The sequence below is a fragment of the Rana temporaria genome, chromosome 8 (genome assembly GCF_905171775.1).
Source record: "Rana temporaria chromosome 8, aRanTem1.1, whole genome shotgun sequence".
Classification (NCBI taxonomy): Eukaryota; Metazoa; Chordata; class Amphibia; order Anura; family Ranidae; genus Rana; species Rana temporaria.
Genome location: NC_053496.1, coordinates 136802978 through 136830109, shown reverse-complemented (window position 1 = coordinate 136830109; position 27132 = coordinate 136802978). Strand labels below are relative to the sequence as shown.

The window sequence follows — 27132 nt, the reverse complement described above, 5'->3', positions numbered from 1 at the left end:
GAAGGAAAGAAGAAAAGAAGATTTTATTAAAAGATTTGTCAAAAACCGGCTACTGTCATTTTTAACACTTTGACATTTTTTTTGGGGTGAAATGGTAGAGGTACAATGTACCCCATTACCATTTCACATAGGGGGGGGGGCCAGGATCTGGGGGTCCCCTTTGTTAAAGGGGTCTTCCAGATTCTGATAAGCCTCCCGCCCGCATACCCCCACAACCACCGGGCAAGGGTTGTGGGGATGAGACCCTTGTCCCCATCAACATGGGGACATCCTCCCCATGTTGAGGGCATGTGGCCTGGTGCGGTTCAGGAGAGGGGGGGGGGCCGCACTCTGTCCCCCCCTCTTTTCTGCGGCCGGCCAGGTCAACGTGCTCGGATAAGGGTCTGGTGTGGATTTTTAGGGGGACTCCACGCCATTTTTTTTTCAATTTGGGGTGGAGTTCCCCTTAAAATCCACACCAGACCTGAAGGGTCTGGTATGGATATTTGGGGGGACCCCACGCCATTTTTTGGGGTTTTTTTTACGGCGGGGTTCCCCTTAATATCCATTCCAGACCTGAAGGGCCTGGTAATTTAATTTGGAGGGACCCCCTTTTTTTTTTTTTTTTTTTTTAATGAGCAATGACTCTATTCTTTATAGCCATGAGTACTTTAACCACTTGCCCACCGGGTTAATTCTGGCACTTCTCTCCTTCATGTGAAAATCAAAATTTTTTTGCTAGAAAATTAATCAGAACCCCCAAACATTATATATTTTTTTTTAGCAGACATCCTAGGGAATAAAATGGCAGTCATTGCAATACTTTTTGTCACACCGTATTTGCGCAGCGGTCTTACAAGCGCACTTTTTTTGGATAAAAATCACTTTTTTGAATTAAAAAATAAGACAACAATACATTTTGCCCAATTTTTTTATATATTGTGAAAGATAATGTTACGCCGAGTAAAATGATACCCAACATGTCACGCTTAAAAATTGCGCCCGCTCGTGGCATGGCGTCAAACTTTTACCCTTTAAAAATCTCGATAGGCGACGTTAAAAAAATTCTACAGGTTGCATTTTTTGAGTTGCAGAGTAGGTCTAGGGCTAGAATTATTGCTCTCACTCTAACGATCGCGGCGATACCTCACTTGTGTGGTTTGAATACCGTTTTCATATGCGGGCGCTACTCGCGTATGCGTTTGCTTCTGTGCGCGAGCTCGTCGGGACGGGGCGCTTTAAAAATTTTTTAATGGGTTTTCTTATTTATTTTTATTTAGTTTTATAATTTTTTACACTGAAATAAAAAAATAAAAAAAAAAGATCAGTTTTCTTCCTATTACAAGGAATGTAAACATCCCTTGTAATAGGACTAGTGTGTGACAGGTCCTCTTTATGGAGAGAGGCGGGGTCAATAAGGCTGGAAAGCATGGTATTGAAAAAATAAATAAAAGATCTCATGCTTTCAGCTGCAATCATGTTCGTTCACCACAGTGGTGTAGTGTATAGCACTTTGACCTAGCAGCAAAAGAGTCGTTGGTTCGAATCCCGCCCGTGACAGCATCTGCATGGAGTTTGCATGTTCTCCCTGTGCCTGCGTGGGTTTCCTCCCACAATATAAAAACACGCTGTAAATTGGATCCGGTCTAAATAAGCCCTAATATGCAGTAGTATATTTAGGTTTGGTTCTGCCCTAGGCCTGACTACATATCTGCACCTCCTAATAGAAAAATGACCCACCCCTTCCTGTCAAGGTCACACCCTGTTTTTGTATAACCCCGCCCAGTAATTTTCAGGGGACCCACACACTAGTTCTGGGGGGGCACTGGATTCCCTTAACCACTTCCATACCAGGCACTTACGCACCTTCCCGCCCAAGCCAATTTTCAGCTTTCAACACTGTCGCACTTTGAATGGCAATTGCGCGGTCATACAACACTGTACCCAAACAAAATTGGCGTCCTTTTTTCCCCACAAATAGAGCTTTCTTTTGTTGTTATTTGATCACCTCTGGGTTTTTTTTTTGTGCGCAACAACTAAAAAAAGACTGCAAATTTTGAAACAAAAAAACGTTTTTATTTTTTAAGGTTAATTTTTTTGTAAATAAGTTTTTCTCTTTCAATTACGGGCACTGATATGGCGGCACTGATGGGCACCGATGAGATGGCACTGATGGACATCGATGAGGTAGTACTGACGGGCACAGATGAGGTGGCATTGATTGGCGGCGCTGCTATGCGGCACTGATGGGCACTCATAGGCGGCACTGATGGGCACTCATGGGCGGCACAGATGGGCGGCACTTATGGGTGGCACTGATGGATACTTATGGGTGGCACAGGTGGGCACTGATAGGTGGGCACTGTGCATGGATGGGCACTGTGGGGTGGCACTGATGGACACTGTGGGGTGGCACTGATTTTCCCAGTCAGTGCCCATTTGTGGGCACTGATTGGCATCTTTTTTCTTATTTTTTAATGCTTTTTGTTTTTTTGTTCTATATTTTTTTTGTTTTTGCACACCCTGGTGGTCCAGTGTGGTGATCCGAGGGGGGGCTGCGCTGATAAACAATCAGCGTGAACGCCCCCTGTCAGGAGAGGCGCCGATCGGCTCTCCTATACTCGCGTCTGTCAGACGCGAGTGAGGAAGAGCCATCGATGGCTCTTCCTGTTTACATCGTGATCAGCCGTGATTGGACACGGCTGATCACGTGGTAAAGAGTCTCCGTCTCCGTGAGAGACTCTTTACTGAGATCGGAGATGCAGGGTGTTAGACTGACACCCCGCATCACCGATCGCCGCGTGCCCCCACAGGCGCGTGCGGCATGAAATCCTGCAGGACGTCCTGTCAGGATTGTGTAACCACTTCCCGGACGTAAATCGGCCATAGGCTGGGCGGGAAGTGGTTAATTTGCATAGTTTTTCTCTCACTTCCTGTTTGGCTATGGGGCAGGAAGTGAAGGCAAATCTCCCCAATTGGACACAGATAATACAAAATAAACTGACAGGGCCTATAACCCTCCCTCACTCTATCCAAAATGAAAGAAAATAAAACTTGTTGATTATAGTTCTTGTCAGGGGCGGACTGACCATTGAGTCACTCGGGCACTGCCCGAGGGCCCCATCCGGGTTGCCAGGCTCAGTAAAACCAGGGACAGTATGTAAAAATCTGTGTTTTTATTAGATCTGTCCCCGATATGTCCGAAAATGACATGCTTTTAATGTGAATATCCCAAGATTTTAGCTGCCCGCCTCTGCACTACCTCCTGGCGTGGTGGTCATCTGTAAGCCAGAGGGGCCCCATAATCTTCTATTGCCCAGGGGCCCCATGAGTTGTCAGTCCGCCCCTGGTTCTAGTTTAAGCACAAATTTCATAGAGTTTTATTGAGAGCCCTAAGAAAATATAACCATGCCAATAGGCCAGGATAGAGCGTTGCTAATATGTAGGAATGTGTGTGTTAGAGCACCCCACCCAATGTTAACTAAAAAATTATTAATTTGCAAATAAGTATTATCTGCTCATTTTTTTGGGGATGTCTGCACCCCTGATAGTGACAACATTTGTGAGGTGTCTTCACCCTTTCTAATTCATTCACTTCCTGTCACATAGCCAAACAGGAAGTGAGGGTAAAACCTTACTAATATCTTTTCTTGGGGACACAGATCAATCTAAATAGTTTCCCATTATGTAAATTGCACTCTAGCATTTTGCTGTGTACACCCCAAATTATTAGGGATCTTGGACTTTGGGGTCCATTGACTAAAGGCAAATCCACTTTGCACTACAAGTGCAAAGCAAGGAAGAAAGAAAACAAAACAACTTTGCTTCTACAGGATTGGATGTTAAAACCATCAGTGCTTCCTCTCTGATTTTCAGCAACTATGCTTGTACTGCAGAGTGGCTTTGCCTTTACTAAACCCCAAACTAAATAATCATTTTGGGCAGGGATCCTCAAACTATGGCCCTCCAGCTGTTTTAGAACTACACATCCCATGAGGCCTTGTAATGCACTGACATTCACAGACATGACTAGGCATGATGGGAATTGTAGTTCCTGAACAACTGGAGGGCCGTAGTTTGAAGACCCATGATTTGGGGTGTACACAGCAGTGCTGGAGTGCAATTTGCTTAATGGGGACACTAGTTAGATTGACCTGTGTCCCCAAGAAATGACACTGGTAGGGTTTTAACCTCACTTCCTGTTCAGCTGTGTGACAGGAAGTGAAGCCAATTTTAAGAAAAGGGACACAAAGCTCAACACAAAAATAAAAAACACAAAGCAGGGGTTCTAACACTCACTTGGCTTCCCTCAAACACCCACAATTTGAATAGGATTGCCTTGCGCTAGATTTAAGCACAGTGCTGTAAATCAGCACGTCAAGCCTGTCCACCAATAGCAAACCCCCCCCCACAGGCCATGTTTGCAGGTTTTCCTTCATCTTGCACATGTGCTTTAAAATACAGTCTGGACAGCAATTCTTGATAAGAGAAATCCACAAAACATGTCCTGTCGGGGGTACTTGAGGGCTGAGGACCACTGCAGAAAAAATAAAATACTTACCAGTTTTTGTCTTTAAAGTCAGGGAGAATAAACATGGCAAACATTTCATGATTACACACCAGGAAAGAAGCTTAGACAAAAATCACACATAATTTGTTAGGCCCTAACCTAGTTCAGCTGCAGCTGTCAACATATGTAGCATGAAAAAGTAACAAAAGACAAACTTAACAATTTTAAAGTAATTTTTATTGGTCAACAAAACAAGGAAAGCAAAAAAGACAAACAAACAAAAATACATTTCAAAATTCTAAACAACCATAGCTTTACACATTTTTCATAAAATAAGGCCACATAGACAAATACATCAAAGTGAACATCATTTAAAAATAAACCACAACCATTGGCAAAATAAAACAAAACCCATGCAACAAACCACATTTGTGTTTAGCAACAGCATTTCTGCCAGCCTGCCCCTTCTGAGGGCAGCTGAGGACTGATCGATCCAAGCTTTTTATAACAGTGCTAGTAATGAAGCAATTGAAATCACATGACCAAATTGCAGTCTCTAGTTTGGGTGAGCTTGTAATTGGGCACACCTGCAATTAACCCAAACCACGCTCTATGAGCATCCAATGAGTGTTTTTCACCTTTTAAAAAGAAAGGATATTTTTTTTCTAAGTGTTTGAGCATGCTCAGTTCATCACACATGTAGGAACCAAGCTGCAATGGAATGAGAGCTTTTTTTTTTTTTGTTTCCCCTGATCTGATGCTTTCCAGCCTGAAGGGGAGGTGTTAAAGACAGAAGTAAACACGCACATTTAATAATCTATTTGTGTGAAAAAAAAGGTTGCCAATTTTGTTTGGGAGCCACGTCGCACGACTGCGCAATTGTCAGTTAAAGCGACGCCGTGCCGAATCACAAAAACTTGCCCGGTCATTGACCAGAAATATGGTCCGGGCTCAAGTGGTTAAAAATTAACAAAACACAAAAGTGAGCCCAATTTTTGGGGATAATGTGAAAGATGATGTTACACTGAGTAAATAGATACCTTACATGTCACGCTTTACTATTGGAAACACTCCTGCAATGGGGCCAAAATGAATTCCGTGAATATCCCCATAGGCGACCTTTTATTTTTTTTTCCAGGTTACCAGTTTATAGTTACAAAGAAGGTCTAGTGGTAAAAGTATTGCTCTCGCTCTAAGGCACGCGTCAATACCTCACATGTGTGGTTTGAACGATGTTTATATATGTGGGCGGGACTTGCGTAAGTCCCGCCCACATATGTAAAAATTATTTTTACTTTTTGCTATAATAAATATCCCCAAAAATATATATTGTAAAAACTAAAAAAACCCTCAGTTTAGGCCGATACGTATTCTACATCTTTTTGGTTCCAAAAAATCGCAAATAGCGTTTAGTGTTTGGTTTTTGCAAAAGTTATAGCGTCTACAAAATATTTGTTTTTTTTGTTTTAACTAGTTATTGGGGCGATCAGCGATTTTTATCGGTACTGCGACATTATGGCGGACACATCGAACACTTTTTTGGAACCATTGGCATTTTTCTAGCGATCAGTGCTGTAAAAAATGCATTGCTTACTCTAAAAATGCCACTGGCAGGGAAGGGGTTAACACTAGGTGCGAGGGAGGGGTTAAATATGTTCCCTGGGTGTGTTCTAACTGTAGGGGGGGGTGGGACTGACATGTGTAAATGACAGATCGCTGTTCATGAAGGGGAACTCCAGACCCCCCCCAAAAAAATAAGGTGGGTTCCCTCCAGGCTCTTAGGCTTGGTCTGGAACATAAGGGGTTAAACCCGCGCAAAAAAAAAATAGCGTGGGGTCCCCCCCAAGATCCAAACCAAGCCATTATCCCAGGCACGCAGTCTGGTCAGACAGGAATGGGAGTGGGGACGAGCGAGCGCCCCCCTCCCTCCTGAGCCATACCAGACCACATGCCCTCAACATGGGCGAGTGTGTGCTGTGGGGGAGGGGGGCACTGCCCCCCCACCCCAAAGCACTCTTGTCCCCATGTCGATAGGGACAAGAGCCTCTTCCCGACAACCCTAGCCGTTGGTTGTCGGGGTATGCGGGCGGAGGGCTTATCAGAATCTGAGAGACCCTTTAATAAAGGGGTCCCCAGATTCCGGCCCCCCACCCTATGTGAATGAGTATGGGGGTACATTGTACCCCTACCCATTCACCTGGGGAAAAAAATGGAAAAAAATAATACACCACACATGAATAAATTAATTTATTAGTCAGCCGGGGGTCTTCTGCCGGGGCCCCCACCACCACCCCATTAGGCCCCGGGCTTCGCCATCTTCTGCCGGAACCCCCTTCACCAGTGAGGCTCCTGCCTTTGGGGGAGGGTCCCGGGCTACTACGACGGTTTCTGCGGGGGGGGGGGGTGCACTGGCACCCCTCCCCCGTCTTCAGCGACGTAATTCACCGGGACCCCCTTCACCAGGGAGGCTCCTGCCTTTGGGGGAGGGTCCCGGGCTTCCACGACGGTTTCTGCGGGGGGGGTGCACTGGCACCCCACCCCCGTCTTCAGCGACGTAATTCACCGGGACCCCCTTCACCAGGGAGGCTCCTGCCTTTGGGGGAGGGTCCCGGGCTTCCACGACGGTTTCTGCGGGGGGGTGCACTGGCACCCCTCCCCCGTCTTCAGCGACGTAATTCACCGGGACCCCCTTCACCAGGGAGGCTCCTGCCTTTGGGGGAGGGTCCCGGGCTTCCACGACGGTTTCTGCGGGGGGGGTGCACTGGCACCCCACCCCCGTCTTCAGCGACGTAATTCACCGGGACCCCCTTCACCAGGGAGGCTCCTGCCTTTGGGGGAGGGTCCCGGGCTTGTACGGTGTCTTCCGCCGGAGGGCGCCACTCTCCGGGCTTCTGCGATGCCTTCCGCTTCTGCCTGTCTCCTCCGCGGAGCACAGGGCTTGTCTCCGCTGTCTTCTCCCTTCTCTTCCATTCGATGTTGACACGACGAGGTCCGGCGCTGGAATGCCGTCTGAGCAGTGGGCATGGACTTATATAGGGCAATGCCACCATGTGACCTCAACCCATGTGACATCACATTCCCATCATGCCCAGGGAATGTGATGTCACATGGGTTGAGGTCACATGGTGGCATTGCCCTATATAAGTCCATGCCCGCCGCTGACACGGCATGTCAGCGCGGAACCTCGTCGTGTCAACATCCAATGGAAGAGAAGGGAGAGGACAGCGCAGACAAGCCCTGTGCTCCCGGAGGAGACAGGCAGAAGAAGGAAGAGAGAAGAAAGAAGACGGAAGAAAGCCCTGGCTCCGCGGGGGAGCCAGGCAGAAGAGGGAGCAGAGAAAAGACCGGGGAGTTGGCGCACCCCCGGCAGAAGACCAGGAAGACCGGAACCCTGGCGGAAGGCACCGGAAAGACCGGGAGATAGGCGCCATCCCCCGGCAGAAGACCCCGAAGTCCGGATGCCCCTCCCTAATGAAAAAGAGCTTAAATGGGGTGGGGGCATCCGGCGGAAGGCTCCGGAGAGGACCGAGGGATGGCGCCCTCCCCCGGCAGAAATCACCGAAGCCCAGGGTCCCGGCGGAAGATCGGGAGAGAAGAAACCCCCCCTTCTAAGAGAGCTAAAGAAGAAAGGGGGGGCTCCGGAGCAGATTAATAAAATATTTTATTCTGTGTGGTGTGTTTTTTTTACTTTACATTTCCCCCATGTGAATGGGTAGAGGTACGATGTACCCCATACTCATTCACATAGGGTGGGGGGCCGGCATCTGGGGGCCCCCTTATTAAAGGGAGCTCGCAGATTCCGATTAGCCCCGCCCGCATACCCCGACAACCAATGGCAAGGGTTGTCGGGAAGAGGCTCTTGTCCCTATCGACATGGGGGCAAGAGTGCTGTGGGGTGGGGGGGCAGTGCCCCCCTCCCCCATGTTGAGGGCATGCGGTCTGGTACGGCTCAGGAGGGGGGGGGCCGCTCGCTCGTCCCCTCCCCCATTCCTGTCCGGGCCAGACTGCATGCTTGGTATGAGGGCTTGGTTTGGATCTGGGGGGGACCCCAGCGCCGAATCGGCGCGGGTTTAACCCCTCACGTTCCGGACCAAGCCTAAGAGCCTAATGTAGCCCTGAAGGGGGACCCGCGCCGATTTCAAGTTTGAAATTTGGCGCCGAGTTCCCCTTCAGGGCTGAAAACAGCTCGGAGATTCCCGTGCGCCGCGTCACGCAGCGCAATCACGGGTACGCCGCTTGGTATTTACCAAGATTTTCACGGCGTACTGACAAGGCGCACGGGAATCCCTGACTTTTCTCTCTGCGCATGCCCAGTATGCAAATGAACCTCCCGAGGTTCAGGCGCACTGTGCAAGCGTACGGGGATCTGTTTTCAAAAAACACTTTCCCTTTCAATTCGGCCCGCCAAACACTTCAAAACACATGTCACTTCACTTCCCCTGCATCCCCCCACCTCCCCCCCTAATAAACTCCCGCCCAAACCCCCGCAATTTACAGTTTAATGTGCCGTGCGCCAGGTCTGTACTGGTGCACAATGCACCCTCTCCTGGGCGCACGGAGCACATTAGTAACTAGGGAAATACACTGCACTAGCAGCGTATTTCTTTAGTAAATGGCCAAACGGCTGCTACTCCTGCTTTTACTCCATGAGTCATGGAGTAAAGGCTTGGTAAATCCGCCCCATTGTGTACACTAAATCCTACAGCGCCACCTGTGGTTAACTCCCAAACTGCAACTGTCATTTTCACAATAAAGAATGCAATTTAAATGCATTTTTTGCTGTGAAAATGACAATGGTCCCAAAAATGTGTCAAAATTGTCCAAAGTGTCCGCCATAATGTCGCAGTCACGAAAAAAATCGCTGATCGCCGAGAGTAGTAAAAAAAAAAAAAAAAAAAAAAATGCAATAAAACTATCCCCTATTTTGTAAACGCTATAAATTTTGCGCAAACCAATCGATAAACGCTTATTGCGATTTTTTTTACCAAAAATAGGTAGAAGAATACGTATCGGCCTAAACTGAGGGAAAAAAAATGTTTTATATATGTTTTTGGGGATATTTATTATAGCAAAAAGTAAAAAATATATTTTTTTTTCAAAATTGTCGCTCTATTTTTGTTTATAGCGCAAAAAATAAAAAACGCAGAGGTGATCAAATACCACCAAAAGAAAGCTCTATTTGTGGGGAAAAAAGGACGCCAATTTTGTTTGGGAGCCACGTCGCACGACCGCGCAATTGTCTGTTAAAGCGACGCAGTCCCGAACTGTAAAAACACCTTGGGTCTTTAGGCAGCATATTGGTCCGGGGCATAAGTGGTTAATTTCTTTTTCTCAGGAGAGAATTCAGTTAAGCTAATCTTTCCTCATATCAAAAGTACAGGGAAAGGGGAACAAGGGGAAGCGCAAGTTAACCACTAGTGTATACCGTAGTTAGTTAGTATGACTAACTATATTTGATCATTGACTGTTGAATGCTGAAGAGTCTGATGGAGGCTGCAGTGCTGGAGCTGATGGAAGGTAAGGCTTGTACGAAGCAAAAGATTTGATGGTGCCCTGTGTAGAGAACTACTTTGCTGTGAGCAAATTAAGGAGTCGTTTGAAAGTTGGATGTTTGAAAGTAGGGTTCCTATCTGGATGGGACACTCAGAGCCCAGAGCCAAGGAAGGATTTGTTGGGAGAGGAGCTATGTACTACCACTGGGATCTCTTATTACCCATCAGGGTGGATATTGATGCCTGTATGACCTCATCTAACAGGGGGTTCAACACTTCTGGTAAGGGTGTTTACTTACCTCTTTTGGTGCGACTGTGAGGAACAGTTACGTCCATTCAACTCACAATAAATCGGTGGTGGATTCTTCTCTTCACTTGATTACATTTTTGGTTGTCACCATATAAATTGGACATTACAACATTACAACAGTATCACGTTTTGGACACCAATTAAATTTTTTTTTATTATTATTTTGCGTGTTATTTGTTAGTATCTCTTGAGAGGGGTATTAACCTTATATATATATACACTTTGTTTGCACTGACTCATGTTGTGTTTAACTCATATCTACTCTTAATTTAAGTAGTGTGTTTTTGTTTAGCGCTACCTACTTTTCCCTTTTCTTGATATTTGATCATAGACCCGGTTGGGTTTGTTGCTGTAACCAAAAAGGCATTCTACAAAAAAGAGGGGGAAATGGGGAAGGGGAAATCGCCTAAATAAAGGGGTTACCTATAGTAACGAGTATAGATCAGAACAATAAAGGATACAAAATTAGATTTATTCCAATATCAAAATAGTCTTAAAAAGTACAGTTTAAAGAACCTTCATAAAAATGGAATCATGTAAACTTAGTTTGCCATGGACATATATGACGAACAAGACTCACAAAAGACAAGACACAAATACAACGCTAGTCCAGACGTGATGGTCCAGCCACAGGTTGTGAGCACACAATCCAAATGGATGCCTAAATTTGGTTATTGAAGTAAGTATACTTCAAGTGGTGGGTACGAAATAACCCCTACCTTACCAAAGCCAATGGGTGCCTCAACACTGGGCTGGACCTTGTAAGTGGGAGAGAGAAGAGAGAGGGAGGAAGCGCTATAACTTTTGAGCAAAACCAATCAAAAAACGCTTATTGCGCTGCTATCAATCTATCCAATGAGGAGCCGATAAGCCATGGAGAAAACTACGCGTGATGGCGCCCAATGGAAATTTGAGGCTTGGGGGGGGGGGGGGGGGCCTGACACAGCAAGGTGTTTTTTCACCTTAATGCATACGATGCATTAAGGTGAAAAGACACCAAGGCTTACAACCCCTTTAAGTCGTAAAGATAAATACTGTGATATAGTCACTATAATACACTTGTTGGATCTGGGTTTTTATAACTTAAAAATTAACAGGTACTGAACTTCAAAGCAAATAAAAGAAGGAACAACTGGGGTGTAAGGGTATCAACTAAGGGAGAACCATTTAGATGTCCACTTTTAATTTAATTTGTAGAGGCTACCCTAAAGGCTGGAAAAAATGAATAACATAATAAGTGTCATTAAACTTTATAGAATTCTTATAAGGTTTAGTATTGTAGTTAAACAGTCAAACCATGAATTGCCCCTGTGAAAAGAAACAGAACGTTTATGTTAACTGATACAGCAAGCCCCAGAGCTTTGGATCTCATTGCTACAATGAACTTGGTGAACCCTATTACTCAACCACTGGAGCACTGTTATTTTAATAATTCCATGTGCGGGGTTATAGAATGATGATATCTGGTGCTTTTTGGTGCTTCATGTTACAATAAACAAAGAACATAGTCACCTTATGAAAGCATTTCTGTTACTGAAGTCAAAACGTAAAATGATATAGGTAATAGAGTCCTCGACACACAATCACATAGTATACTTACATTTTATCATAAGCCTTCTGTATTTTAAATGATACCTGGTTATCTGGCCAGAATCCCTGCCTGCATGTTATTTTCTTAAACAGGATGATAGTCCTGACATCATTTGAAATAGGACACTGAAATGGCAATCAGCTTTGTCACCCAGCATCCACTATTTAGCACAGCATTACAGCTCTACATGCTGGATTTGATTTATGAAAGGCAAATAGGCTGTGTACTTTGTAAGTGTAGTTGCATTCTGCAAAGGCATCTACTCCAGAGCTTAGTAAATAAAGTGAAACTTCACTTTGCAGATGTAGTGCTACTCCCATAGGAGCCGCTGTAAATGTTCCCAGGTTCTACCCCTGTGGATTGCCCCGCAGCCAGGCACACAATCTCAGCCACACTTTTCCTTAACCTCCCTGGCGGTATGATTATGTCAGATTTTAGGTGCTGAAAGCGGTACAATTATTTTTGCATGGAAATTTGGCGTTTTATATTGTGGGCCTGTAATTTTTAGAAATGACTCACTACGGGAGCTGCGGTGGCTCAACGCGATTGGCACTGCGCTGACAAGCCATTCACCTCTGCAGCTAGGGGTTCGGATCCTGGTCTCAGCTACATGTGAATTGAGTTTGGTGGTCTCAGCCCAGCTCCCGGTGGGTGTGCTATGCGAGGTAAGCCTGCGCTTAGTACGCCCACCCCCCTCCCACAAAAACCACCACACTTACACGCACTCGAAATTGGGTTAACATGCACGCACTTTGACCACGCGGTCTCTAAAAAAAGAGAGGCGAAGGACTAACAGGGCTGGTTGAGCGGGCTAGATCCTCTCACTCCCTTATAGGGAGTCCCTCTGCCCCGTTGGGCTTCAAAGCGGAGCAGGTAGGGCGGGCTGTGTGGGAGGACCCCCTCACACACCCGCCATTGCCACCCGGGGCATGGAGAAAGGTGGCAGATTGCCTCTGGGGGAGGCCTGCAGTCCGGCTCCTCTCGAGTACATGCACAAAATACACGTTAAAAAAAAAAAATAAGAAATTACTCACTTAAATCTTTCCCTACAAGTCTAGTAGACATCCCGGGTATGATAAAGTTTGAAACACAAAATAATAAATTATAATATAATAAATAAATATAAATAATTATAACAAATAATAATATAATAATAAAAAACACAGAAATTTGCTCCGTTGCAGAATTGTCGCTGTCTTTACTCTCAGTGTCTAAAGACGAATTTCCCCACAAATCTCTATCGCTCAATTCTGCAAGTGATCCTAATTTATTATGGCTGTTTTCTAGCTGGTCTAAAACCACTTTTGACATAAAGGGAGACTTTTGGTTGCTAAAAATCTTCAGTTTTTAGGCAGAAAGAACAGTTTTTATTATATAGAAGTGCATGCAGGTCACTGGACAGACTACTAGGGACAAAGGGTGTGTGTAATAATTGTATACAGTACTGTAATCTATAAGATTACAGTATACTGTATGTGTATTGTGCTTTTATTTTTTTGAATTTGGCTCCGATCTCTGCCCCTGTGCGTCGTAACGTCGCAGGGAACAGAGCTCAGCGGCAATCGGGCCACTGTGTGATTCGAGCGAGGAGACAGCTTGCTCACACAGCGGGAAGACATCGCAGGATCATGGGGACAAGGTAAGTACACTCTGCCTGGATACTGCGATGCGATCCCGGCCGGGGATACCGCTAATGGTACTGGAATTCCACCCCGAGACAGACTTGGGATTACCGACAGGGAGGTTAATATCCAATCTAGGGTTGTTGTTTTTGTTGTTTTTATTTTTTAAATACTTGGATAGGGTTGAGGGAATTGAGTTGGATACTCCAAAAACAGAGACTATGTACAGTTTGAGGACAGTGAACTCCTTTCTATAAAGCTGAAGCAGAAGTTCTTTCATATAGCAGACTGTGGACTTTGCAATAGAAGCAGTTAACAGCATACACACTTCTTCTTTAGCGCAAAAGGAGTAGAGTTCCTTCACAGAGAACTTGAGATATTTAGCACCATAAAGTCATACTTTTCTCTTAGATATTTTTAAAGGGGAACTCTGCAAGTTTAGATTTAAAGGGGGAACTCTGTGGTCTATGATGTAAAGGGGAACTCTGTGGACTCTTATGTAAGAGAGGTCTCTTGTGATTAAATCCATATGATTAGAAGTGTTAATTAGTCACAAAATACATGTATAGTGTATACCAGTGGTTCTCAACCCTGTCTTCAAGTACCCCAACAGGCCATGTTTGCAGGTTTTCCTTTATCTTGCACTGGTGCTTTAAATCAGAGTCAATGGCTTGGTATTTTGGACAGCTATTTTTTCTAAGAGAAATTCCAAAAACATATCCTGTTGGGGGTACTTAAGGACAGGATTGAGAACCACTGGTTCTACCGAAAAAAATTGCTGTGTGCCACAAAAGTGTTTGGGTTTGGCTTGAAGAAAAGGTGGCAACCCTACCTACGACTGCAGGAAGTGGGCCTGCTGTATAAAAGTTAAAGGGTCTTGCTACGGGACAGTGATAAGGGGCCCCAGGATTAGTAGAAAGGGCCCCAGGATCAGAGGTCCCTGAAGGTTCTGGTTACACCTCTGGCACAGATCATGCTTGGTTAGTTGCTTTGGAGGGAAGGGGAGGTTTCCATAAAGAGTAACCTTCCTGGGATAACAATAAAGTTAAATAAAAAAAAAGTGTAAAATAATTAATTTTATTAAAATAACTTAAAATAATATTAAACAATGGGGTAGATTCAGCAAGCAATTACGCCTGCGTATCCATAGATCTGCAGCGTAATTGCTAAGTAGTGCCGGCGTATCTACTTTCTGTATTCAGAAAGCTCGATACGCCGACTGTAGCCTTAAGGCTGCATTCACATCTAGACGGACGAAATCGCGGCGTTTTGTCGCCGCAAATCGCGGTAAAAATAGCGGCGTTTTGTACCGCGATTTGCGGCGACAAAACGCGGGTATTGTCCGCCTAGATGTGCCCCAAGATGACCCCCTCTATGGAGATGATTGCCATCTCCTAGCCGAACGCTCGAAGACGCCTGAAAAAAAGGTCCGGGACCTTTTTTCACGCCGCAGGCGACAGGCGTCCGGCGTTCGGCGTGGAGATGTGAACCATCTCCATAGAGGGACATGTATTTCCAGCCCTCTGGCGGCAGAGGCGTAGCGCTACAGGCGTAAAAACGCCTAGGTGTGAATGGGGTCTAAGAGACGACTGGCATAAGTCTCTTATGCCGTCGTATCTTAGGGTGCAATCTGACGCTGGCCGCTAGGTGGCGCACCCGTAGTTGTCAGCGTAGAGTATGCAAATTGCATACTAACGCCGATTCACAAACGTACGCGCGGCCGGCGCTCGTTTTTTACGTCGTTTGCGTACGTCGTTTTCGCCGTAAGGCTGCTCCTGCTATTAGGAGGCGCAGCCAATGGTAAGTATGGACGTCGTTCCCGCTTCGCGATTTTCAAAATTAGCGTTGTTTGCGTAACTCGTTCGTGAATGTCGCTGGACGCCATTTACGTTCACGTCGAAGCCAATGACGTCCTTGCGACGTCATTTACCGCAATGCATGTCGGGAAGTTTTCGGAGCATGCGCAGTACGTTCGGCGCGGGAACGCGCCTAATTTAAATGATCCACGCCCCCTACGGGATCATTTAAATTACGCGCGCTTACGCGGCCCCTTTTACGAAACGCCGCCGCAAATTACGGAGCAAATGCTTCGTGAATGAAGCGTAGCGTAAAAACGGTACGCTGCGCCGCCGTATCAGTGCGCGCCCCTACCTGAATTTACCCCAATTATTATAAAGAACCCTGTCCCACACACATACACGCAAATGTATGATGTGGGTGAGTGTAGATGCGGCATGCACATGTAAACGGTGACTGCATCACACTAGGGATGAGCTCCGGCGTGTTCGCACACACTCCACGTGCAGAGCCCGCCATTTCCCGATCTCTGCTCGGCTGCAGAGATCGGGAAATGTCTCCCTGCCTGTGGTTAGCACAGCGCCATGCAGACTTTCTGGTGGGCTCTGCACGTGGACTGTGCGAACACGCATGAGCTCATCCCTACATCACACATGTGCGTTATCGATGCAAACATCAGAATGACAGCAATAGTTCTAGGGCCTGAATTCATGAGTAACTCTAAACTGTTGGGGGAGCCAATCAGTGGCTCCAGTGGATTCGATGTCCGCCGGCTGCCTGCGAATTGTTCCCTGCAGTGACAGAACGGGCATGTGCCTGTCTAAACAAGGAAGATCTCTGTTCTGACAGGGGATGACACAGGATCTTGTCTTCCTGCTATGCAGAAAGATGGATCTGTGCATTGTCTCAGGCAGCCCATCCCCCCACACAGTTAGAAACACACAGGGAACACATTTAACCCGTTGATCGCCCCTGATGTTAACCCCTTTCTTGCTAGTGTCATTAGTACAATGCCAGTGCATATTTTTAGCACTGATCACTGTAATAATATCACTGGTTCCCCAAAAAGTGTCTAAAATGTCAGGTGTCCGATCTGTCCGCCGCAATGTTGCAGTCCCGCTAAAAATCACTGATTACCACCATTACTAGTAAAAAAAAAAATATATATATATATATATATATATATATAATGCCATAAATCTTTGCCCTATTTTGTAGATGCTATAACTTTTGCGCAAGCCCATCAATATATGCTTATTGGGGGGGGGGTTTACCTTAAAAATGTAGCAGAATACATATTTGCATAAATTATTGGGTATGTTTTATAGCAGAAAGTAAAGTATATTGTTTTTTTTTTTTTTTTCAAAATTATTGGTCTTTTTTTGTTTATAGCGCAATAATAAAAAATTGCAGAGATCCAATACCACCAAAAGAAAGCTCTATTTGTGGGGAAAAAAAGGACACCAATTTTATTTGGGTACAACGTTGCAAGACTGCGCAATTGTCAGTTTAAAAAAATGGCCTGGTAAACCTTCCGCAGCTGAAGTGGTTAAACAAGTTGAAGTTAGAAGCTGATTGGCTACCATGCACAGCAGCACCAGATTTTGCACTCTCCAGTTTTAGTAAATCAACCCCATTGGATGAAAACATTCATATGAAAAAGAATGTACACTGGATGGCATTACATTTATAATGGGTCTTCTATGGTGGTACAAAAGGTTGTAACTGTGGAGAATGAGCTGATGGAAGTGATCAAATATTAGTTGGAGGTGTGATAGGCTTTTCTGAAGGAATGAGTTTTCAGGGATGGCCTGAAGGCAGGGATGGACTGGCCATAGGGACTACAGGGAGTTTCCCGGTGGGCCGATGGCTCAGTGGGCTGTTTTTTTAAAACAGAGCTGCTGCTTGGAGGACTTTTTGTAACGCCCTGGCAGCGCCCCAGTGTGAAATCACTCAGGCTTTCACACTGGGACTGCAGCGGAAGCGTTTTTCAGTCGCTTTACAGGCGCTATTTTTAGCCCAAAAGCGCCTAAAAAACGCCTCAGTGTAAAAAGGGGTCCTACACTCACCCCCTCTCTTTTACACTCACTCTCTTTTTCTTACACTCACCCCCCCTCTCTCTCTCCCTTTCTCACCCTCTCATGATATACAATAATGGATGTAGGGGCCTTTTGGTGGGCGTGATTTTTCGGGGGGGGGCAGCATTTTATTGAATTAAAGTGGGTCGGTCTGGATGAAGTCCAGGGCCAAATTTTTGTCCCAGTCCAGCCCTGCCTGAAGGTAGCAAGAGTAGGGGATAGCCGGAAAAGGTTGAGGTAGCGAGTTCCAGAGGATGAGAGAGGCTCTGGAGAAATTCTGGAGACGAGCATGGGAGGAGGAGATGAGGAAGCTTGAGAGTAGGAGATCTGGGGAGGAGTGGAGAGGACGGTTTATATTGATATTTTCAGACAAGATTGGTAATGTAGCTTGGGGCAGCGTTGTGAATGGCTTTGTATGTTGTGGTTAGTATGTTGAATTTAATTTGCTTGGCGATTGGAAGCCAGTGTAGAGATTGGAGGAGAGGGTTGGCAGACGCTAAACGGTGGGTAAGGTTAATAAGGTTAATAAGCCAGGTCCTGGGACAGGTGACCTGTCTATCAAAGTTCCCTGGACAATGGGGAGGGGCTGTATTTGATGTTGCGCGGCTGGGAACACACAGCTATTGAAATGAAAGCTGTTATGTTCCCGGCGCTCTGATCATCTGGGCGGCAGCTCTCCTCTCTCTTCCCCTGCACAGGTAGGCTGCCACAGGCACGGGCTGCATTGGGAACACAGGCTGCATTGGTGACACAGGCTACATTGGGGACACAGGCTGCATTGGGGACACAGGCTGCATTGGTGACACAGGCTACATTGGGAACACAGGCTACATTGGTGACACAGGCTACATTGGGGACACAGGCTGCATTGGTGGCACAGGCTGCATTGCCGGACACATGTTGCATTGCCGGACACAGGCTGCATTGCCGGACACAGGCTGCATTGGCGGCACAGGCTGCACTGGCGGACACAGGCTGCATTGGTGGCACAGGCTGCATTGGAGGACACAGGCTGAATTGAAGGACACAGGCTGCATTGGCGGACGCAGGCTGCATTGGTGGACACAGGCTACATTGGCGGACGCAGGCTGCATTGATGGCACAGGCTGCATTGGTGGACTCAGGCTGCATTGGTGGACACAGGCTGCATTGGTGGACACAGGCTGCATTGGTGGACATGGGTAGGCTGCATTGGTAGACACATGCAGGCTGCTATAGAACAGTGATTAGCAGCCATGGGTTACTGTACAGTACTGCTCCTTTACAATAATATTAACTCATCTTGTTTCTGTTGTAGAGATTGCAAATACATATTCTGACAGCTGTCAACTATCAGTAACTCATCCAGGCAATTAATCTGATTGTCTGTGACTGGCTGAAGGAGGGTTTTTTTTTTTTTTTACGATTTGAAGAAAACATTGGTGGTTGAGGAACTGGTTTTGCTTTTTTTTATGGATAATGAGTATAATAATAATAATATATTTATTTAACCACTTAACCCCCGGACCATATTGCTGGTGAAAGACCAGAGCACTTTTTGCGATTCGGCACTGCGTCGCTTTAACTGACAATTGTGCAGTCGTGCAACGTGGCTCCCAAACAAAATTGGCGTCCTTTTTTTCCCACAAATAGAGCTTTCTTTTGGTGGTATTTGATCACCTCTGCGGTTTTTAGTTTTTGCGCTATAAACAAAAATAGAGCGACAATTTTGAAAAAAATGAATATTTTTTACTTTTCACCATAATAAATATCCCCCAAAAATATATAAAAAAAAATATTTTTTTCCTCAGTTTAGGCCGTTACATATTCTTCTACATATTTTTTCTTTTTAAATCGCAATAAACATTTATTGATTGGTTTTGCGCAAAAGTTATAGCGTTTACAAAATAGGGGGTAGTTTTATAGCATTTTAATTAATATTTTTTTTTAATAGTAATGGTGGCGATCAGCGATTTTTTTTTCGGTACTGCGACATTATGGCGGACACTTAGGACACATTTTTGGGACCATTGGCATTTTTATAGCGATCAGTGCTATAAAAATGCATTGGATTACTAAAAAAATGCTACTGGCAGGGAAGGGGTTAACACTAGGGGGCGGGGAAGGGGTTAAGTATGTTCCCTGGGTGTGTTCTAACTGTAGGGGGGGTGGCCTCACTAGGGGAAATGACTGATCGCTGTTCATACATTATATGAACAGACGGTCAGGCATTTCTCCCCTTGACAGGACCGGGAGCTGTGTGTTTACACACACAGCTCCCGGTCCTCGCTCTGTAACGAGCAATCGCGGGTGCCCGGCGGCGATCGCACCCGCCGGGGCACCCGCACGGGAGTCAGGGACGAGCGGGGGCGTGCGCCCCTAGTGGCCGCTAAGAGAGCCAACGGTATTGTACGGGCTCTCACGCAGGGAAGCCGACCTGTTGCCGTTGAACAGATAATTAGAAAATTGTGACTTCATATAATTGACATATGCACAGTTTGAGTAAGTGCAAGGCAGATAGCAAAGGTATCCGAAACAGAAGAGAGAAGGTACAGTTATACATTTAAAAACGGCATAAAATATCACATTGTAAATGTAGCGCCTGTGTACTTTTATGGTACCAGTGCTAGTTAAATTTAGAGATAGATCAGACTGTAGTTAAACTCTGATCCAGATTGTTAAGTGCAAAACAGGGTCTCTGTCTCAGCTGGGCTGTGCTGTGGGCTATTCTGTTGTGCTGGGGTGTTCTTCCAACCCTGGTACTGCAGGTGGCAGCAGTGGAGTCAAGGTTTGGGTGCTCTTTCCCGGCAGCCAGGAGGGGCCAGGAGGGTCTGACCTCGCTGTGCATGCTGGGGAGGGGTATTTATGAGGCAGATGCCATTGGTTCTGGTTCTTCTTCTTCGGGGGTGGCACCCACTTTTAGGGTGACCACATCACGGCCCCCCTCACATTATGGCCTACCTGGCCGAGGCGTACGTGCCACGCAGTGTTCCTGGTTCCGGGACCATGATGGCCCGGAGCATCTGAACAGCGACAGGGACCCAGTGAGTGACTGGGCTCCCACCTTTGAGGATCCCAAGCTGTATTGCTGTTCGGTGGGGAGTCCGTCTGAGGAGTGCCATTGAGAGGCTGGCGATCCAAAGGGGCCTCGACAAACCACCGGGGATCAAGGTAGCCGGACACTGAAGGACATCATTTTTTTAAAACCTCCAGTTAGAGTCCTTAACCACTTGGGTCCCAGAGCTAAATTTTCATGCAAAAAATGACTGTTTGTCCATGTACATTCTTTTTATTTCAATACATTTTTTCAACAGAAAAAAAATAGTGCTTTGATCAGTTAAAAAAACAGATGTTGACGAAAGAGGATGTAATTGGATGATCATCCATGTACATCAGTTTTTACACAGCGATGCATAGATTTCCGTCAAAGGTAGTGTTGGGGCGAACAGTTCATCGATGAAGATGAAGGAGTGCAGCTGCCACGTCATACGCAGCCTGTACTTCTCGAAACGAGTCGCATGCCAGTGACATCAGCATCCCTCGCCTGCAATACCATCACGCTCCAAGTCTCGCTCTGGAAATCCTCCTCCATCGCAGCCGGCCTTTTCCATCTGTCAGCGGTGAGAGCGAATCTTCAGCAGCACAGCACCCCAGCAGGATCAGAAGTGGACTGACAGAACTGATGACCTCCCTCCCCTCGCTTGGGAATTGTTTTATGCTTTTATTTCACCATCTAAATGTGAGTGGACTATGTTTACTACTTAATTAAAATGAATTTAGAACTGCTACACCCAGATGCTTTCTGTTCCCCACTGATGGCAGCCCTGAGAGTGTAACTTTAACCCTTGCTACACTGTCCCTCTCCAGTCCTTGGACTTCCTATATTAAGAACCTGGACTCTTCCTTAGGTTTCTTTGATTGTACAAATCACTATGTACATCTAGTTATCATTATTTTTAATACTGTTTGGACATCTCTTTTTTCTGGTATCTTGCGCATTTTACTTGTGTACAAAAAAAATGTATGCTGCACTTAAGGTTCATAAGAGCGCAGTGGCCTCCATAATCCTTAAATGGAAGATGTTTGGGACGACCAGAACCCTTCCTAGAGCTGGCCGTCCGACCAAACTGAGCTATCGGGGGATAAGAGCCTTGGTGAGAGAGGTAAAGAAGAACCCAAAGATCACTGTGGCTAAGCTCCAGAGATGCAGTCAGGAGATGGAAGAAAGTTGTAGAAAGTCAACCATCACTGCAGCCCTCCACCAGTCAGGGCTTTATGGCAGAGTGGCCTGACGGAAGCCTCCCCTCAGTGCAAGACACATGAAAACCCACATGGAGTTTGCTAAAAAAAAACACCTGAAGGACTCCAAGATGATTAGAAATAAGATTCTCTGGTCTGATGAGACCACGATAGAACATTTTGGGCTTAATTCTAAGCGGTATGTGTGGAGATTACCAGGCACTGCTCATTACCTGTCCAATACAGTCCCAACAGTGAAGCATGGTGGTGGCAGCATCATGCTGTGGGGGTGTTTTTCAGCTGCAGGGACAGGACAACTGGTTGCAATCAAGGGAAAGATGAAAGCGGCCAGGTACAGGGGTATCCTGGACGAAAAGCTTCTCCAGAGTGCTCAGACTGGGCTGAAGGTTTACCTTCCAGCAAGACAATGACCCTAAGCACACAGCTAAAATAACGAAGGAGTGGCTTCACAACAACGTTGTGACTGTTCTTGAATGGCCCAGCCAGAGCCATGACTTAAACCCAATTGAGCATCTCTGGAGAGACCTAAAAATGACCGTCCACCAACGTTTACCATCCAACCTGACAGAACTGGAGAGGATTTGCAAGGAAGGATTGCAGAGGATGCCCAAATCCAGGTGTGAAAAACTTGTTGCATCTTTCCCAAAAAGACACATGGCTGTATTAGATCAAAAGGGTGCTTCTACTAAATACTCAGCAAAGGGTCTGAATACTTAGGACCATGTGATATTTCATATTTTTTTTTTATATATATATAAATATGCAAAAATGTCAACAATTCTGTGTATTGTGTCAATATGGGGTGCTGTGTGTAAATTAATGAGGAAAAAAAATTAACTTAAAGGGGTTGTAAAGGAAAACATTTTTTTCCCTAAATAGCTTCCTTTACCTTAGGGTAGTCCTCCTTCACTTACCTCATCCTTCGATTTTGCTTTTAAATGTCCTTATTTCTTCTGAGAAATCCTCACTTCCTGTTCTTCTGTCTGTAACTCACCACCGTAATGTGAGGCTTTCTTCCTGGTGTGGAGAAAGCCTCTTGAGGGGGAAGGGGGCAAGCAGGAGTGTCAGGACGCCCACTAACAAACAGTTCCTTTCTCTATCTGCAAAGTAGAGAGTGTCCAGACTTGCCTGCTCGCCCCCTCCCTCCTCAAGAGGCTTTCTCCACACCAGGAAGAAAGCCTTGCATTACGGTGGTGAGTTACAGACAGAGTAACTGAGCTTTAGGCTGGGCCTGTTTGTTTTGATCTGGAGCTGGGAGTGTTTAGTGCAGGAGTGGTTGTTATCACCTGAGCTTTGACTCTAAGGCGCTTCCCCTGCTTTCAGGAAGATTGTTCTGGAACAGAGGTTGGACCTGGAGTTTGAGTAGCAGGCAGATAATGTGAGGAGCTCTGACCAATCCCCATTCAGTATTGGCAGAGGGCAGGCCTCCTATATACAGTGGGGATCGAAAGTTTGGGCACCCCAGGTAAAAATTTGTATTAATGTGGAAAAATCTCCAAAAGGCATCAAATTACAGATTAGACATTCTCATAATATGTCAAAAAAAAGTTAGATTTTATTTCCATCAATAACACTTTCAAAATTACAGAAAACAGAAAAAATGGCATCTGCAAAAGTTTGGGCACCCTGCAGAATTTATAGCATGCACTGCCCCCTTTGCAAAGCTGAGACCTGCCAGTGTCATTGATTGTTCTCAATCATCGTCTGGGAAGACCAGGTGATGTCAATCTCAAAGGTTTTAAAAGCCCAGACTCATCTGACCTTGTCCCAACAATCAGCACCATGGGTTCTTCTAAGCAGTTGTCTAGAGAACTGAAACTGAAAATAGTTGACGTTCACAAAGCTGGAGAAGGCTATAAGAAGATAGCAAAGCATTTTCAGATGTCAATATCCTCTGTTCGGAATGTAATTAAGAAATGGCAGTCATCAGGAACAGTGGAAGTTAAAGCAAGATCTGGAAGACCAAGAAAAATATCAGACAGAACAGCTTGCAGGATTGTGAGAAGAGCAATTCAAAACCCACGTTTGACTGCACGATCCCTCCAAAAAGATCTGGCAGACACTGGAGTTGTGGTACACTATTCCACTATAAAGAGATACTTGTACAAATATGGTCTTCATGGAAGAGTCATCAGAAGAAAACCTCTTCTACGTCCTCACCACAAAAATCAGCGTTTGAACTTTGCAAATGAACATATAGACAAGCCTGATGCATTTTGGAAACAAGTTCTGTGGACCGAAGAGGTTAAAATAGAATTTTTTGGCCGGAATGAGCAAAGGTACGTTTGGAGAAGAAAGGGCACAGAATTTAATGAAAAGAACCTCTGTCCAACTGTTAAGCATGGGGGTGGATCAATCATGCTTTGGGGTTGTATTGCAGCCAGTGGCACAGGGAACATTTCATGAGTATTAAAGGGCCCAGAGATCCCCAGGGGCCCGGAGGTCCCCAGGGCCCCGGAAAGCAACCCCCCTTTTTTTATTTATTTTTTATAAAACAAAAAAAAAGTTATATATTTTTTTATTTATTTTTTATTAAAGGGCCCAGAGGTTTATTTTTTTTTATTTTTTTTTTTTTATTAAAAGGCCAATAGGTCCCCAGGGGCCTGGAGGTCCCCATGGTCCCGGATGGCAACCCCCTTTTTTTTGTATTTTTTTTATTATTTTTTAAATATATATAGATTTTTTTTATTAAAGGGCCCAGAGGTCCCCAGGGCCCCAGATAGCTACCCCCCTTTTTTTTTATAAAAAAAATAAATAAAAATTTGTATATATATATTTTATTTATTTATTTTTCTTTTTATTAAAGGGCCCCGGATGGCCACCCCCCCTTTTTTTTATATATATATTTTTCATTATTTCTTTTTTTTTTTTAAGGCCCCCCCCTCTTCTTAATTTCAGGCGTCAGTATCCCCCCCCCCGGGTTTTCTGCTCCAGGGGGCCCATTCCTGAAGCTGTGTAAGGGGCCCCATAATTCCTGATGGCCGCCCTGGCTGTGAACACCGATCTCCCTGTATAGCTTTTTAGATGACAGCAGCGGAAGGGAGAGAAGGAGAAGCGGTTGGCAGCTAAAAATCTATACAAAGGAGACCAGTGTTCACAGCTGTTTTCTGCCGACGGAGTTATGTCGCGTACACACGACGTTCGTCTGTATGGAACTCCGACAGAGAAAAAAACACGCATGCTCGGAAACAATTCGAAGCATGCTCGGAAGCGTTCAACCTTATTTTTCTAGGCTCGTTGTAGTGTTGTACATCACCGAATTCTTTGCAAGCGGAATTTGGTATGACAGTGTGTACGCAAGACAGCTTGAACGGAGTTCCGTCGGAAACTCCGATCGTAAGTACGGGGCATAACAGTTTTGCAGCAAAGGATTTGTACAAGAGGAGAGGAGTTCAAGGGAGTGATACTCTGCAGGAGCCAGTGCATAGGAGAGGGAGCAATAGTCTGCCGTGGAGATATGCAGGGGAATAAGACTGTGAATGTTAGAAGTGCATCGTTTTCCAGGGCTAATTCTACTAATCAATGCTCCATACATGTGATGGAAATTCAATAAGTGCTATGGGCATCTCATATCTCCCTTTACCCCAACCAATATACCTGTATACCACAATAAACGCAACAAAACAACACAAATGGCTGCTCATTGTCTCAGAAGTGATATATGGAGGTCTGGCAGCAGAGTGATTTGGTGGATGTTTGTAACTAGCAACTATATATATATGTAGCGCCGGGGTACTTCTAAGTACCGGTGCTGACAAAATTTAAGGGATAATCAGAGTGTAATTTGACTCTGATCTTAATTGTAATTCTAAAAGGGTCTCTGTTTCGGCAAGGCTGTGCTGTGGGCTCATTCTGTTGTTGCCGGGGTGTTATAGCACCCCGGGGCCACAGGTGGCGCCAGTGGAGTCGAGGCTTGGGTGCCTCTTGCCAGCAGCCAATCAGGAGGGAGTTTCTCTCGCAGGGCATGCTGGGAGAGGGTACTTCTGGAACAGACGCTTGAGAGGCGGGGTTCTTTTCCCGGTGTGGCACCCACCTTCAGGGTGACACACATGTGGACATTCCATTGCTTCGGCTCTTATCAACTACCCTAGACGGCGGAGTCACAGAGGTAACATGCCACCTAATCTATAACCAGCGGCTCCTTTGGGGGTGAGCGCTACATGTATATGTATGTATGTAATCAGTGAATTTCGCTGTTTGCCTGGAGTTCAGCGTTACAACCTTCTTCAGGTAGCAGGGTAGAATATAGCCAAAATTTGTATAAGGCCCCGTACACACGACCGGTTTTCTCGGCAGAATTCAGCAAGAAATTCGATGGGAGACGTATTCTGCCGAGAAAACCGGTTGTGTGTACACTTTTCGCCGAAAAACCCGCCGGGAAACTCGTCGAGCCAAAAAGAGAGCATGTTCTATATTTCCTCATTGGGCAATGGGAACATTTGGCTCGACGAGTTTTTTGACAGCCAAACAAGGAACTCGACGGGGAAAACAATGTGTTTCGCCCGTCGAGTTTCTCGGTCGTGTGTACGGGGCCTGACAGTTGCACTTAATCTGAAAAGAACAAGTAGATACTCCATGTGCATGTCACATACAAAGCTATTATCCCAGGTTATGTCATACAAGGCAGGGCGCTGCTTCCTTCTAATTGAATTTTTGTGACAACAGAATGCATTCCAATGTCTACCACTTACATAGCATGTCTCTGTAGAAAAATTCTCACAAATCCTCCAAATCCTCCATGTATTTAATACTATAGGGTTGTGGTTGTTTGAATAATATCGGCAATGTCTAAAACCTGTTGTGCAAGCGCCGTTCCCGTCTGCAGATAACTCTGACAAATGCTGTTGACATGCAAACAATTACAGAAGGAAAAAGTCCCGACATGGGTATTTGAATGTTCTCTCTAGTATGGAAGCATGTGCAAAACTTTTCACAGAAACTTTTGATGCATTTCCATATCTACATCATAAAAAAAACACATAACATTTACATGCACTGTGAGGGTTAAATGCTCGTTGAGGTCTAGGGGACAGAAAAATACGTTTTAGACCCCTCTCACACTGGGTAAAGGTGTTAAAAGCGCCCACATAGCGCTGCTTTCAAAGCACTTTTACAGCGATTTGAAAGCGGCGCCCATTCATTTCAATGGGCAGGTGACGGTGTAGGAGCGATTTATACAGCCCTCCCCCACTTCCCCAAAGACGCTGCCTGCAGGGCTTTTTTTCCTGTCCTGCATGCGCACCACCCCAGTGTAAAAGCACTCAGGCTTTCACACTGGGGCTGCAGAATGGACAGTTTACAGGCGCTATATTTTGTGCAGAATCGCCTGTAAAGCGCCTCAGTATAAAAGGGGTCTTACTTACCCGATCCTCCACTCCCAAAACAGCCAGTGCTACACTACACTCCAACGATGGACTGTTCCCCGGTGTCCTAACTTCCAATGCAGGGCTATGGACTCTGCATTGGACTTGAGGCTGTCAGGGCACCTGGGAACTGTGGCTCATTTACACCTGC

General features: G+C 45.6%; 1 protein-coding gene across 2 annotated transcripts in view; it reads right to left on the bottom strand.

Moving 5' to 3' along the window:
• The window catches only part of LOC120909096 (synaptotagmin-15-like), a 126949-nt gene that overhangs the window by 95605 nt on the left and 4212 nt on the right, over nt 1-27132 (bottom strand). The gene's annotated exons all lie outside the window — the stretch shown is intronic.